The following is a 12,687-nucleotide window of genomic DNA, read 5'->3' on the forward strand; positions in this document are numbered from 1 at the left end:
GAAGCCGCCCTTGTTTAAACCTTCACAGTTGTAATATATCATATGCCCGCTATATATACACACACACCTCCTTCCGTATATAAGAATACTAGAGCCCATGAAATGTTGGACAGTAAACGGGGGGCTATCCCCAAAAAGGCCATGTGTAGGCCTCCAAAAAATAAAAAACATGAGCCGACGCTTCAAGAATTTACAACCAAGCGTAAACTGGCGACATGTTGTTTTATGACTGATTATTTAAATGGCTCTTTATAGTGAAATCAGACAAATGGAAGTTCTAATTAACAATATGAAATTGAGCTTACTCTCCCTGGGTAACTGCATCGGTCAGTATATGTCCTTATATGTCCTTATATAAAGCGCTTTCATAACATACCCGGAATTTTCATGCCTTTGTAATTTCCTGAGCATGGACGGGAGGTACGTGGGTTAAGGGTTTAAGCTTAGTTGACTTCCGCTTTCGCGTGGTTTTAGAGCATTATTCACTGTACATTCACTGATGCTCAGGAATACTGTCTAACTGTTAAACAATCATAGTGCCACCACTTACACTCGCATGTCGGTCGGTTCATCACAGGCAACCATGAGAACCCGCACGATCATAGTGCCATCACTTACACTGGCATGTCGGTCCATCACAGGCAACCATGAGAACCCGCACAATCATAGTGCCACCACTTACACTCACATGTCGGTCGGTCCGTCACAGGCAACCATGAGAACCCGCACGATCATAGTGCCATCACTTACACTCGCATGTCGGTCCATCACAGGCAACCATGAGAACCCGCACAATCATAGTGCCACCACTTACACTCGCATGTCGGTCCATCACGGGCAACCTTGAGAACCCGCACAGTCATAGTGTCACCACTTACACTCGCATGTCGGTCCGTCACACGCAACCATGAGAACCCGCACAATCATAGTGCCACCACTTACACTCACGTGTCGGTCCATCAAAGGCAACCATGAGAACCCGCTCAATCATAGTGCCACCTCTTACACTCGCATGTCGTTTCATCAAAGGCAGCCATGAGAACCCGCACAATCATAGTGCTTCCACTTACAGTCGCATGTCGGTCCAACACAGGCAACCATGAGAACCCGCACAATCATAGTGCCATCATTTAAACTTACATGTCGGTCCATCACAGGCAACCATGAAAAACCGGACAATCATATTGCCACCACTTACACTGGCATGTCGGTCCATCACAGACAACCATGAAAACCCGCTCAATCATAGTGCCATCACTTACACTCGCAAGTCGGTTCATCAAAGGCAACCATGAGAACCCGCACAATCATAGTGCCACCACTTACACTGGCATGTCGGTCCATCACAGGCAACCATGAGAACCCGCACAATCATAGTGCCACCACTTACACTGGCATGTCGGTCCATCACAGGCAACCATGAGAACCCGCACAATCATAGTGCCACCACTTACACTCGCGTGTCGGTCCATCACAGGCAACCATGAGAACCTGCACAATCATAGCGCCACCACTTTCACTCGTATATCGGTCCATCACAGGCAACCATGGGCCCGTTATTGGGTAGTGCACAAAAACAGTGAGGTTCCTCCTCATCACCAATGATGGGCGGCGAAAAAAAAATTTTATCCTCTTCGAGAATTGTAGTGCCCTTGAAACAGAATCTTGGGTGGCATAAAATTTTCGCGACCAATCACCCTGCTCGAAGATGACAAAAAAAAATCCAAACATGATAAACGTTGATTTGAGTTGTCCAGTTCGAAAGTTTAGACGGCTAGATAACTTTTAAAAAATGGTTTACCAACGCTGACTTTGACACATTACATTTGGAGAGTTTTAGAGAATCGGTGGATAGCAAAAATAAGGTAGGATTCGAGCCGTTTTTTTTTTTTTTAGTAAAATTGTCCGCGTGGAAGTCTACATGACCGAAGCTGGGCGTGATGGTAGAAACGTCCAGCTTAGCTTTGGGCTACTATCGTGACTCACTAAACAGATCTGATATAATGGGACACAGTAAATGCCATGTAAATCGTGGAGAAATCAGAATAGATATACTCACTGTACGGTATTCCGATTGTACTCTTCAGACAGACTTAATCAGCAAGGATACTATACCGACAATTTACTGGATCAAGCTTGCGAACAGTTATATTAAAATTAAATATACACTTCCACATGACTATTTATAGGTTGTACCGGTTGATATATTCCAACCAAACACTACCAAATGATCTGTCCATGGTAGTTCATCGACTTCTCCCAGCTATCCGGCATCCACGGAGAATATGATTCTCGAATGTTACAATCAATTAAGGGTTAGTATTTTCTTTATACATAAAAAACAAGCATTTCTAGATGTATTATTTTCGCGCGAAAGCAATACATGCCCCATACCGACTTGAGCCGAAACAATATCTAATTGCTATGTCAAAATTAATAACGAAAACGGCCATAATTTTGTTGAAAATGGAAACAGTGCACCGCTTTTCAATTCCATGTGATGAACCGCTGAGAGAAAAAAATCCACAAAACTTATTCGTGTCAGTTTGCTAGCATGTATTTGTTTATAGTGTTATTGGCTTTTAAGCGTGATATTCCCTAGACAATCGCCAATTTCTTCTGCTGCCATAAGTGAATCTAGGTGGTCTGACATCCATTTCGTCATTCTGTCTTCATTATTCGCCGCTGACTGTGATCTGAGTACATTTAACGCCAGCTGTCGAAAGCTTCTTGGTGTCCAAAGCGCATGCGCGATGACCTACCACACGACAGACCAGTCAAGAAATCGGCTGTGAACTTTTAATGTTGGGTAAAGTCTAGTTCACTGCAGAGAAGCTATACATGGTAACATATGCATATGGGAACAGAGGAAAGCCGAAAATGCAAGAAAACACTTACGTGCCATCAGCAAATGTCAAATGAATTACGTTCGCCGACGTTTTCGTTGTCTTCTGGACAATTTTTTTCTCATTCTGTGACGTAGTGGTAATTCTATAATTCCTCCCCACAAACTTCACTACGTCTTCATTGAACACGTGCAGCTACTGTTTTCGCGCATGGCGCATGTGCACATATGGTTGAGGTTTAGGTGTTGGAAAAAAAATCTCTGTCACAGAGCCTATTTCCTGTCATTTTAAAAGCATCTGGCAAAAAAGCTGAGCTGTTTTATAGATTGGAAAGTTTAAATGACACATATTTTTACATGATTCTCAATAGACGTCAACGTGATCGACGTACCGTACCAATTTAGGTCACTCAGGTAGATGGCACCACGCGGTGAGTAGCTCAAAGTAGATCTTATTTTCGAATTCGACTGAGATTTTCTGAGAAAATATCGAATATAGGTAAGTGCCAAAGGTTGCAAAAGGTGCATAAATGTCTTAGCTTGCCGACAGACCATGTATTAAGTGGATTTGGAAGTTAAGTACTGCGTATGCAGCGAGCGTTGCCGATGGCGTAGCTGAATACAGAGACTATGTCCTAATTGGGTGCACACGTCATTCAGGCTAAGGATGGCAGCGGTCTCCGCGTATCAGTAAATATAAGCCACCCTTAGACCGGATTTTCGGACTAAAGGCAGACAGGTTAGTCCTTGTTGAAACAAAGGCTGAGCCCTGCTGCATCGGTATCGTACGCTGGACACTTTGAAGAGTCCAAGTTGTTCCTCCTTCCATACATACCTCCATGTATCTATAAAAAATGCGCTACCCAAGAGTTTGTTTCAATATTATAGGATATACAATACAATATTATTTTGTAAGACGGCCCGGAGGCTAGAGCCACCTGATCTCTTGGTAGCACTAACACCATACCAGATGGCGTGAGCGCAAAAATATATAAGCCCTTTTCTCCATGCTTCAACATGGGGCCGCCATTTGTTTTCGTTCACGATGTCGGGTGATCACATGCATGATCTCCAACTTCCGGGATGTCGGGTGATCACCCTGTATGATCTCCAAATTCCGGGATGTCGGGTGATCACACGCATGATCTCCAACTTCCGGGATGTCGGGTGATCACACGCATGATCTCCAACTTCCGGGATGTCGGGTGATCACATGCATGATGTTCTCATGTATTCAGTATGGCGGCGAGTGAAGTTTGACGTGCGTAGCTCCGTGTCTGTATTTGTACCTAGCCGGAAGTATGATAGTTAAATAGCCAGCTCTTCAATTCTACTGATGAAGGAAGTGCGGAAAGCTACTTATTGATCTATGTGGTGCTCTTCTTGACGGAATTGTCCAGGTTTTCTAACAATCTCGATTTCCTAAAGTAACTTAGTCAGTTATCCTTTACAATATGGCGGACAGTCATGAATTCAGTGCTGTCCTGGAAAGCGTAGATCTTGTGCAGAGATAACAAACCCCAGGGTAAAGAGGGTAAATTCCACGGGAAACACCCTATTATATGTCATCTTCGCCCAGTACGTCACTCCTTGATCAATTAGTCCAGAAAAGTAAAGAAGTGAGAAGATTTCCGTTCAGGTCCAGGAGGCCATTTTGTCTTCACTTAAACCCCTACTGGATATTATCCAGGTAAACCAAAGTAAGGTAAATGACTTGACTGCCGAGCTCAAGAACGTCATTGACCACCTTTCAGCCAGAGACGAAACCATTAAAACTTGAAACTGTGAAATAACTGATATGTCAGCTGAAATAAGCCAATGGAAATCTGAAAGTATGGAATCTAAAAGTGGGAAGGCTGTGTTGAAAAAACAAAACAATCTCCTACACGATAAATCGGAACGGTAAATTGGTCGAAATGGGCTTCGAATGAGTGGACTAAAGGTGGAAGATGGTGAAACCACTGACCTTGCAGAGTGTAGACTAGCAAACAAAATATGAGTTGTTTGCTGAATGTCTCAGTGTAATATTTCTAGACCACACTATGTTGGCAGGAATAATAAACAGATTATTATCAAATGTGTATAGTACAGAAAACGATGGGAGATAATTTCAGCCAGGATGAAACTGAGGCAACCTGAAGAGTTTTCTTCTGTGTTCATAAACGAGGACCTTACCCATTATCGTTATAAGCTTCTAAAACAAACTACTTGACCTCCGGAAAAACGGGATCTGTTCTCAGTCAAAGGACGCTAATATATTCGTCAAAAAGTCAGAACAGGGTGAGACAAACCTGCCCCACTGCTTCTCGTGACCAGTTTACTAACTAATTTACGTGTAGTATTCTCTACTTAATTGTAGCAATCTGATTTATTTTCATCACATTTCTCTCGAAGTTTCAGCTTTCTGTCTTGGGCATAAAAGGTTGAAGTTATATAATTGTGATCTAAACACTGACCACTTTCTTGCACGGGATACTTGTGGCATGTTGCATGTCCGTGCCGTGTTATAGTCATGACGCATCGTTTATTTTGTGTCTTATTTCACTTAGGATATGTTGTTCCATACGTTGGTTGTGCCTAAAGATGTCCTTGAAATGGGAATCATGTATAGTCTGTTTTGTGTATGTTTGATATTGGCAAACTACACAGTTACTGGCTTCTGTATATAGTATAATGTAACATCCTCCGGTACTGGGTATAGAGCTATTACAAAGGTACTGCAAATACCCATCATTACATTATTGACATAAAGAGTAGTAGTCATTAATTACTTTCTTATATATTTATTGTGTATGTTTCTTTGCTTTCCTGTTTATTTTTATTCCCACTTATCTTTTATTACATGGAAGTCATAATATCTTGTTTAAACTGCTTTTTGCAGCTGTTGGAAATCGTATTACTTTCTTTACTGGTCGAGACTGTGCTTCCTTCTACTAATATTATTTTTTCCTCATTGGTGACATAAACCAGTACAGAGCGGCAATCGGGTCATGGCATAATCATATCAGTTATGAAGTATATTTACTTATCAGACGCCTAAGAGATGTATTGTACGACTATATCTGTACTTTTATATCTACTGACTCTGTTGAGAATCTCACTATCTTATGTTTACTTTGTTGCGTTCTTAATCAACATTACATCAGAATAGTATCTAAGCTCCGTTTGTTAATGTGCGGTGACGTACATTCTAATCCAGGACAATCAAGCACGCGAGCTATAAAATTCTGCCACATTAATGCACGAAGCATTGTAGCCTGAATGGAGGATGACTTTTCTACCCTCTCTAAACGGGACGAAATTAACACCTTACTGTGTATGAAATATGATTATGATGTGATTGGAGTGATCGAAACATGGCTTGATGAAGGGATTTAGGATGAAGAGGTGGGGCTACCAAGGTATTACAATGAACGTCAGGATAGGAATCGGCATGATGGTGGAATCACAATTTATATAAAGTCCTCATTAAATGCAGTTCGTAGGAAAGATCTGGAAAATGATACCGAAATGGTATGTATTCAAATTTATCATTGTTCTAAAAATGTTCTGTTTGCCACCTGTTATAGGAGTATATCCGGAGTATGTACTCCCTTAGCTAACCTAGATCATTGAACTATCTACTGTTGTGTGGATATTCCATGTAGCTCAAAGCCCCAAGCCCCAAGCATTTACACGTCATGTTTGGAATGACAAATGTGCCGACTTACAGGGCCTAAACATTGCGCTAAGCCAGGCTCCATTGATTACTGTAAGACATCTTCGATAGCGCTGATGATAAGGGTTATGCTTGGAGTTCTCTGTTGTTTTGGTGTTGCTAAGAGTATATTCCTAATAAAGATGTAACTATTCGTCCACGAGATAAACCGTAGATGACTAATGATGTCAGAGGGAAGCTTAGAATTAGAAATAGACTATTTAAAAATTGAAGAGGACAAATTCGGATTATCATAAAGTACAGTTTATTGTTTTCTAGGCGAGAAGCAAATACATCAAAGCGTGAAGCAATAGCTAGATTTGCTAACAAAATTAAACTGAAACTTTCAAATCCTCATATTGACACAAAAGCTTGTTGGTCAATTATGAAATCTGTATTAGGATGTAAGGCTAAGCCATCGATTCCACCCTTCTAATAAATGGATGGAATTTTTCAAATGATTTTGAAAATCTGATGAATGCTGTACTTTTTTTCATCTCAGTCTACCCAACCCGTAACAGTTGTAACTTTACCCCCTTTCAGGTTCATGACTTAATCACGCTTAAACCTTCTATAAACCACTTCATCTGAGGTCAAGGATCTTCTCATGAAATTGAATACCAAAAAAGCATCTGGTGTGGATAACATTGCTAATTTTATGTTAAAACATTGTGCCGATCAAATCGCTTCTTCTCTCTCGAATATCTTTAATTCCTCGTTAGAATCTGGCATATTTCCCTCGTGCTGGAAAATATCTTGACTTAGCCCAGTTTACAAAAAAAGGGTGATCGAAACATCATGTCTAATTACAGACCTGTTTCTCTTCAATCATCGCTCTCTAAAATCCTTGAAAAAATGGTTTATACAAGGTTATATGAATATTGTGATGAAAATAATCTTCTGATTCCCAATAATTCTGGTTTTAAACATGGCGATTTCGCTGTAAACCAAATGTTGAAAATTGTCCACAGATCAGTGCTTGGATTAAGGTGAGGATGTGTGCTTGGTTTTCCTTGACCTCAGCAAAGCGTTTGATAGAGTATGGCATGAAGGATTATTGTTCAAACTAAGACAAATTGGTATTGAGTGATAGAATAATTAACGTATGCTTAAATGGCGTTAGTTCCAGTTCTAAACGTATTTTTACTGGAGTGCCTCAAGGTTCTGTCTTGGGACCTGTCTTATTCCTTATTTATATTAATGATATTAACACTGATAATCGAATGTGACATCAACATTTTTGCCGATGACACATCACTAGCTGAACAAGTTCGTGATTTAACCACCTCCGAAAATAAGATCAATCGTGACTTAAATCGTCTCCATCAGTGGGCTGGACAATGGTTAGTTGAATTCAATGCTACTAAAACAGTTTTTCTGTATATGTCTCTGAAACGCAGATTGACTTACCCTAAACTATATCTCCATGGAATTGAAATCAAAAGAGTCCAGTCTCATAAGCATCTGGGCATTATTATTCAACAAAATAATGAAATGAAATGTTATGGATTTCAATACGTAATAAAAACAAAACAATTTTATTTACTGCGTACTATCGCCCCCCAAATCAACGCACAGATGTACGCAAAGATTTTCTGCAAAGCTTTGAATTCTCCCTTGACGTAGCTATTTCAGAAAACCCAGACGCAGTAGTCATAATGAGAGATTTTAATGACAGGTGTACACGTTGGAACGAATTTCGTAAGGGTAGTGAACTTAAAATGAATCTTAATAACATCTTTAAGGGAAAAAATTTGTCCAGATGATCGACAAGCCTACGAGATATTCTGACAAAACCGCCAATCTACTGGATTAATTATAACGGATAGCCCTGGATTTGTCACAGAATCTGGAGTTTCCTGTCCTTTAACGAATCTAGATCTCTCAACGATGTATTGTGTTCTTAATATTTCCAAAATTAACAGGCCTAAGGAAAACAAAAGACATTTCTGGGACTACAAAACAGCTAATTTAGAAGAACTGAATAATTCACTAAAAAGTACACTTTTTGACCTAATTATAGACATTTTCGATTCCATCGACGATAAAGTCTATGTGTGGACCGAATTATTTCTTTCGAGTTGTGCCCAGACTATCCCGAACAAAACAGTTCTAACAAGCCCAAGGGATAAGCCTTGGAAGACTTATGACGTCAGACGTAAATTTCGAAGTAGGGACAGATGGTTCAAAGAGTTTAAACGCACCAAGTCGGGTGATGATAACTTCTATTTATTTTGACTAGACGAGAAGACAGTGTGGCAAAGCACAATGCGATTAGGAGATACACCGACTCTATAATGTTGAAATTGTCCGACCCCAGTGTTGACACGAAGACTTACTGAAGCTAATGAAATCTGTCCTCGACTGTAAAGCAAAACCCCAAATACCTCTACTCTTAGGTAACAACAAAGTTATATCTGACGACATGGCCTCCACCAATCTATCTTCAAGAATTATGAACCAGTGCAATGGATAGTGTTTACAACCTCAAAAATGTAAATAGAATTAAACCTTTCGATTGTCGTATTAATCTTTTTTATTCCTCCTTTTCCCTCTGACAGCAAAAGACTATAATAAGATGCCTATAAACTTTAAACAGTATACGTTAACACATTTTAAGAAATATATATCTGCTAATAAACCCAATAATCTCACCTTTGTATGTAATTCTTTTAATAGTTTTCCTTCAATAGCTCATGGGAAGGTCTGCGGCAACCTGCGGTTCTGTCCGGTTTCTTCGCACCATAATGCTCGCCGCCGTCGTATAGGGGAAATATTTTTGAGTACGGTGTAAAACACCAATCAAATAAATAAATAAATCAATAGCTCATTGTAGGGTGAGGATGGGACTAAGCCTTTTACGTGGCGATCTGTATGAATTTAATATTATTTGCGAATATGCCTGCCCAGAGTGTGTATTGTGTGAAAATGCTCGACACTGTCTATTCACCTCTCCCGCTTTTGCCGCCCTAAGGGGGCACATGCACATCGTACTTGCCCGTGTCCCTTGTCCTGGTGCACACTTCTCTGTACTCGAAGATCTTTGTCAAAAGCGAACGTTGTACACATTATCAAATGGGTCTACGGATTTGAGTATTTAATTTAATTCTTTATTTATTTAACGAGGATTTCTCACAGCCTAATGGCTACTACGGAGATCTCCTCAAAGCATCAATTAACAACATAATAGCTAACGAAGTACATATATATAAATATGGGAATACATATTTCAGGTAACGGAATATAAGTTGAAATAAATTAATCATTATTTACAATGTTAATATCGTTATTACCATTACCATGATCATAAAACCTTTCTGTAACAATTTATGTACACATTGAAAAACAAGTTTATTATCTTCGTAATTTTGATCTTTAGAGCCAAACAAAAGTATATTGCATATATATCGTGAACATTGTGGAATAAAAACGGAATAATTTACACCGGGTGAAATAATTTGTGTGAGGGTATGTAGCATGTGCTTCCTATGGGTGGCAAATTCAGAGCAAATAAAAAAAATAATGAAAGGTATCTTCACATGTATTATTACAGTATTGCTGACAACTTGACTATCTTCAATATAGTGCATCAGTACATCGTTGACACTCGACGTTTCTCCAACCTTTAATTAACTTTATTTAATATCTATTATCTAAAATCCATTTAGTTTGTTTTCTCAGAATTTTGATTATTTAATTTCTATATCTACTGTAATGTAATGTTTGCCTATATGTATACATTTATATGTGCATATTTGCATGTTCACTGTGGTACTAGCCGAATTGTGTCCTTTATATCTCTGAATATCCCCTTATATCTGTATGTAATATGTTGTTGTTTTTGGGGTTTTTTTGCGGAGATCCCCTCCTGGCCATTGGCCGTGGGTCATCCGCAATAAAATAAATAAAGATTTAAATGATCTCCAAATTCCGGGATGTCGGGTGATCACCCTGCATGATCTCCAAATTCCGGGATGTCGGGTGATCACCCTGCATGATCTCCAAATTCCGGGATGTCGGGTGATCACCCTGCATGATCTCCAAATTCCGGGATGTTGGGTGATCACCCTGCATGATCTCCAAATTCCGGGATGTTGGGTGATCACCCTGTATGATCTCCAAATTCCGGGATGTCGGGTGATCACCCTGCATGATCTCCAAATTCCGGGATGTCGGGCGATCACCCTGCATGATCTCCAAATTCCGGCATGTCGGATGATCACCCTGCATGATCTCCAAATTCCGGGATGTCGGATGATCACCCTGCATGATCTCCAAATTCCGGGATGTCGGATGATCACACGCATGATCTCCAACTTTCGGGATGTCGGGCGATCACCCTGCATGATCTCCAAATTCCGGGATGTCGGGCGATCACCCTGCATGATCTCCAAATTCCGGCATGTCGGATGATCACCCTGCATGATCTCCAAATTCCGGGATGTCGGGTGATCACCCTGCATGATCTCCAAATTCCGGGATGTCGGGCGATCACCCTGTATGATCTCCAAATTCCGGGATGTCGGGTGATCACCCTGCATGATCTCCAAATTCCGGGATGTCGGGCGATCACCCTGCATGATCTCCAAATTCCGGCATGTCGGATGATCACCCTGCATGATCTCCAAATTCCGGGATGTCGGATGATCACCCTGCATGATCTCCAAATTCCGGGATGTCGGATGATCACACGCATGATCTCCAACTTTCGGGATGTCGGGCGATCACCCTGCATGATCTCCAAATTCCGGCATGTCGGATGATCACCCTGCATGATCTCCAAATTCCGGGATGTCGGATGATCACCCTGCATGATCTCCAAATTCCGGGATGTCGGATGATCACACGCATGATCTCCAACTTTCGGGATGTCGGGTGATCACCCTGCATGATCTCCAAATTCCGGGATGTCGGGTGCATGGTGCACTGCGCACAGACTGAAACAAACGAACCTGCTACCGCCTCAGTCTTATAGGCGTACTACGTACACAACCGATTTTCTTCGAAGGCCATAGCCTAGCAGTTATATTTATTTTATTTTTATTTGATTGGTGTTTTACACCATCGACCCACTCAAGAATATTTCACTTATACAACGGCGGCCAGCATTTTGGCGTGAGGAAACCGGGCAGAGCCCGGGGAAACCCACGACCATTCGCAGGTTGCTGACAGACATTCCCACGAACGGCCGGAGAGGAAGCCAGTATGAGCTGGATTTTAACTCACAGCGATGGCATTGCTTTTACTTGGTGACAAGATATGTTAGCCCATGCAGCTTTCACTTGGTCACAAGATACGTTAGCCCAGCACATTGCAAAACCTGTGAATGTAATCTATTTTATAAGGTATAGTGTAGGTAGGCTAAATCGTAAGGTATAGTGTACGTAAGCCTATTCGTAAGGTATAGTGTACGTAAGCCTAATCGTAAGGTATAGCGTACTTAAGCTTAATCGTAAGGTATAGCGTACTTAGGCCTAATCATAAGGTATAGCGTACGTAGGCCTAATCATAAAGTATAGCGTAAGTAGGCCTAATCGTAAGATATAGCGGGCGTAGGCCTAATCGTAAGGCATAATGTAAGTAGGCCTAATCATAAGGTATAGCGTACGTACGCCTAATCATAAGGTATAGCCCATGCAGCCCTAATCATAAGGTATTGTGTAAGTAGTCCTAATCATAAGGTATAGTGTACTTAGGCCTAATCATAAGGTATAGTGTACTTAGGCCTAATCTTAAGATATAGTGTATGCAGGCCTAATCATAAGATATAGTGTATGCAGGCCTAATCATAAGATATAGTGTATGCAGGCCTAATCATAAGGTATAGTGTACGCAGGCCTAATCATAAGGTATAGAGTACGCAGGCCTAATCGTAAGGTTATCCCCTTGAATGCACAGCACCAACTCACATTCACAAAGAAAATAGTGAAAAACAAATACAGCATATCAAAGACAGTCTTTAATGATTTAAATACGCAAAGTAACTCTGAAGAAACTCATTTTGACGATTTCAATATTTCGACTTTAAGTAAGTCACCCTCAGGAGAATTGTACCACTTGAGGCGCGTTTTGGCTATATATCGGGTGAGCATGAAATATGGGCCTTACTTTGACACTCAATATCTCCGAAACCCTCTTACGTCAG

This window comes from Liolophura sinensis, chromosome 1, assembly GCF_032854445.1.
Source record: "Liolophura sinensis isolate JHLJ2023 chromosome 1, CUHK_Ljap_v2, whole genome shotgun sequence".
NCBI classification, from domain to species: Eukaryota; Metazoa; Mollusca; class Polyplacophora; order Chitonida; family Chitonidae; genus Liolophura; species Liolophura sinensis.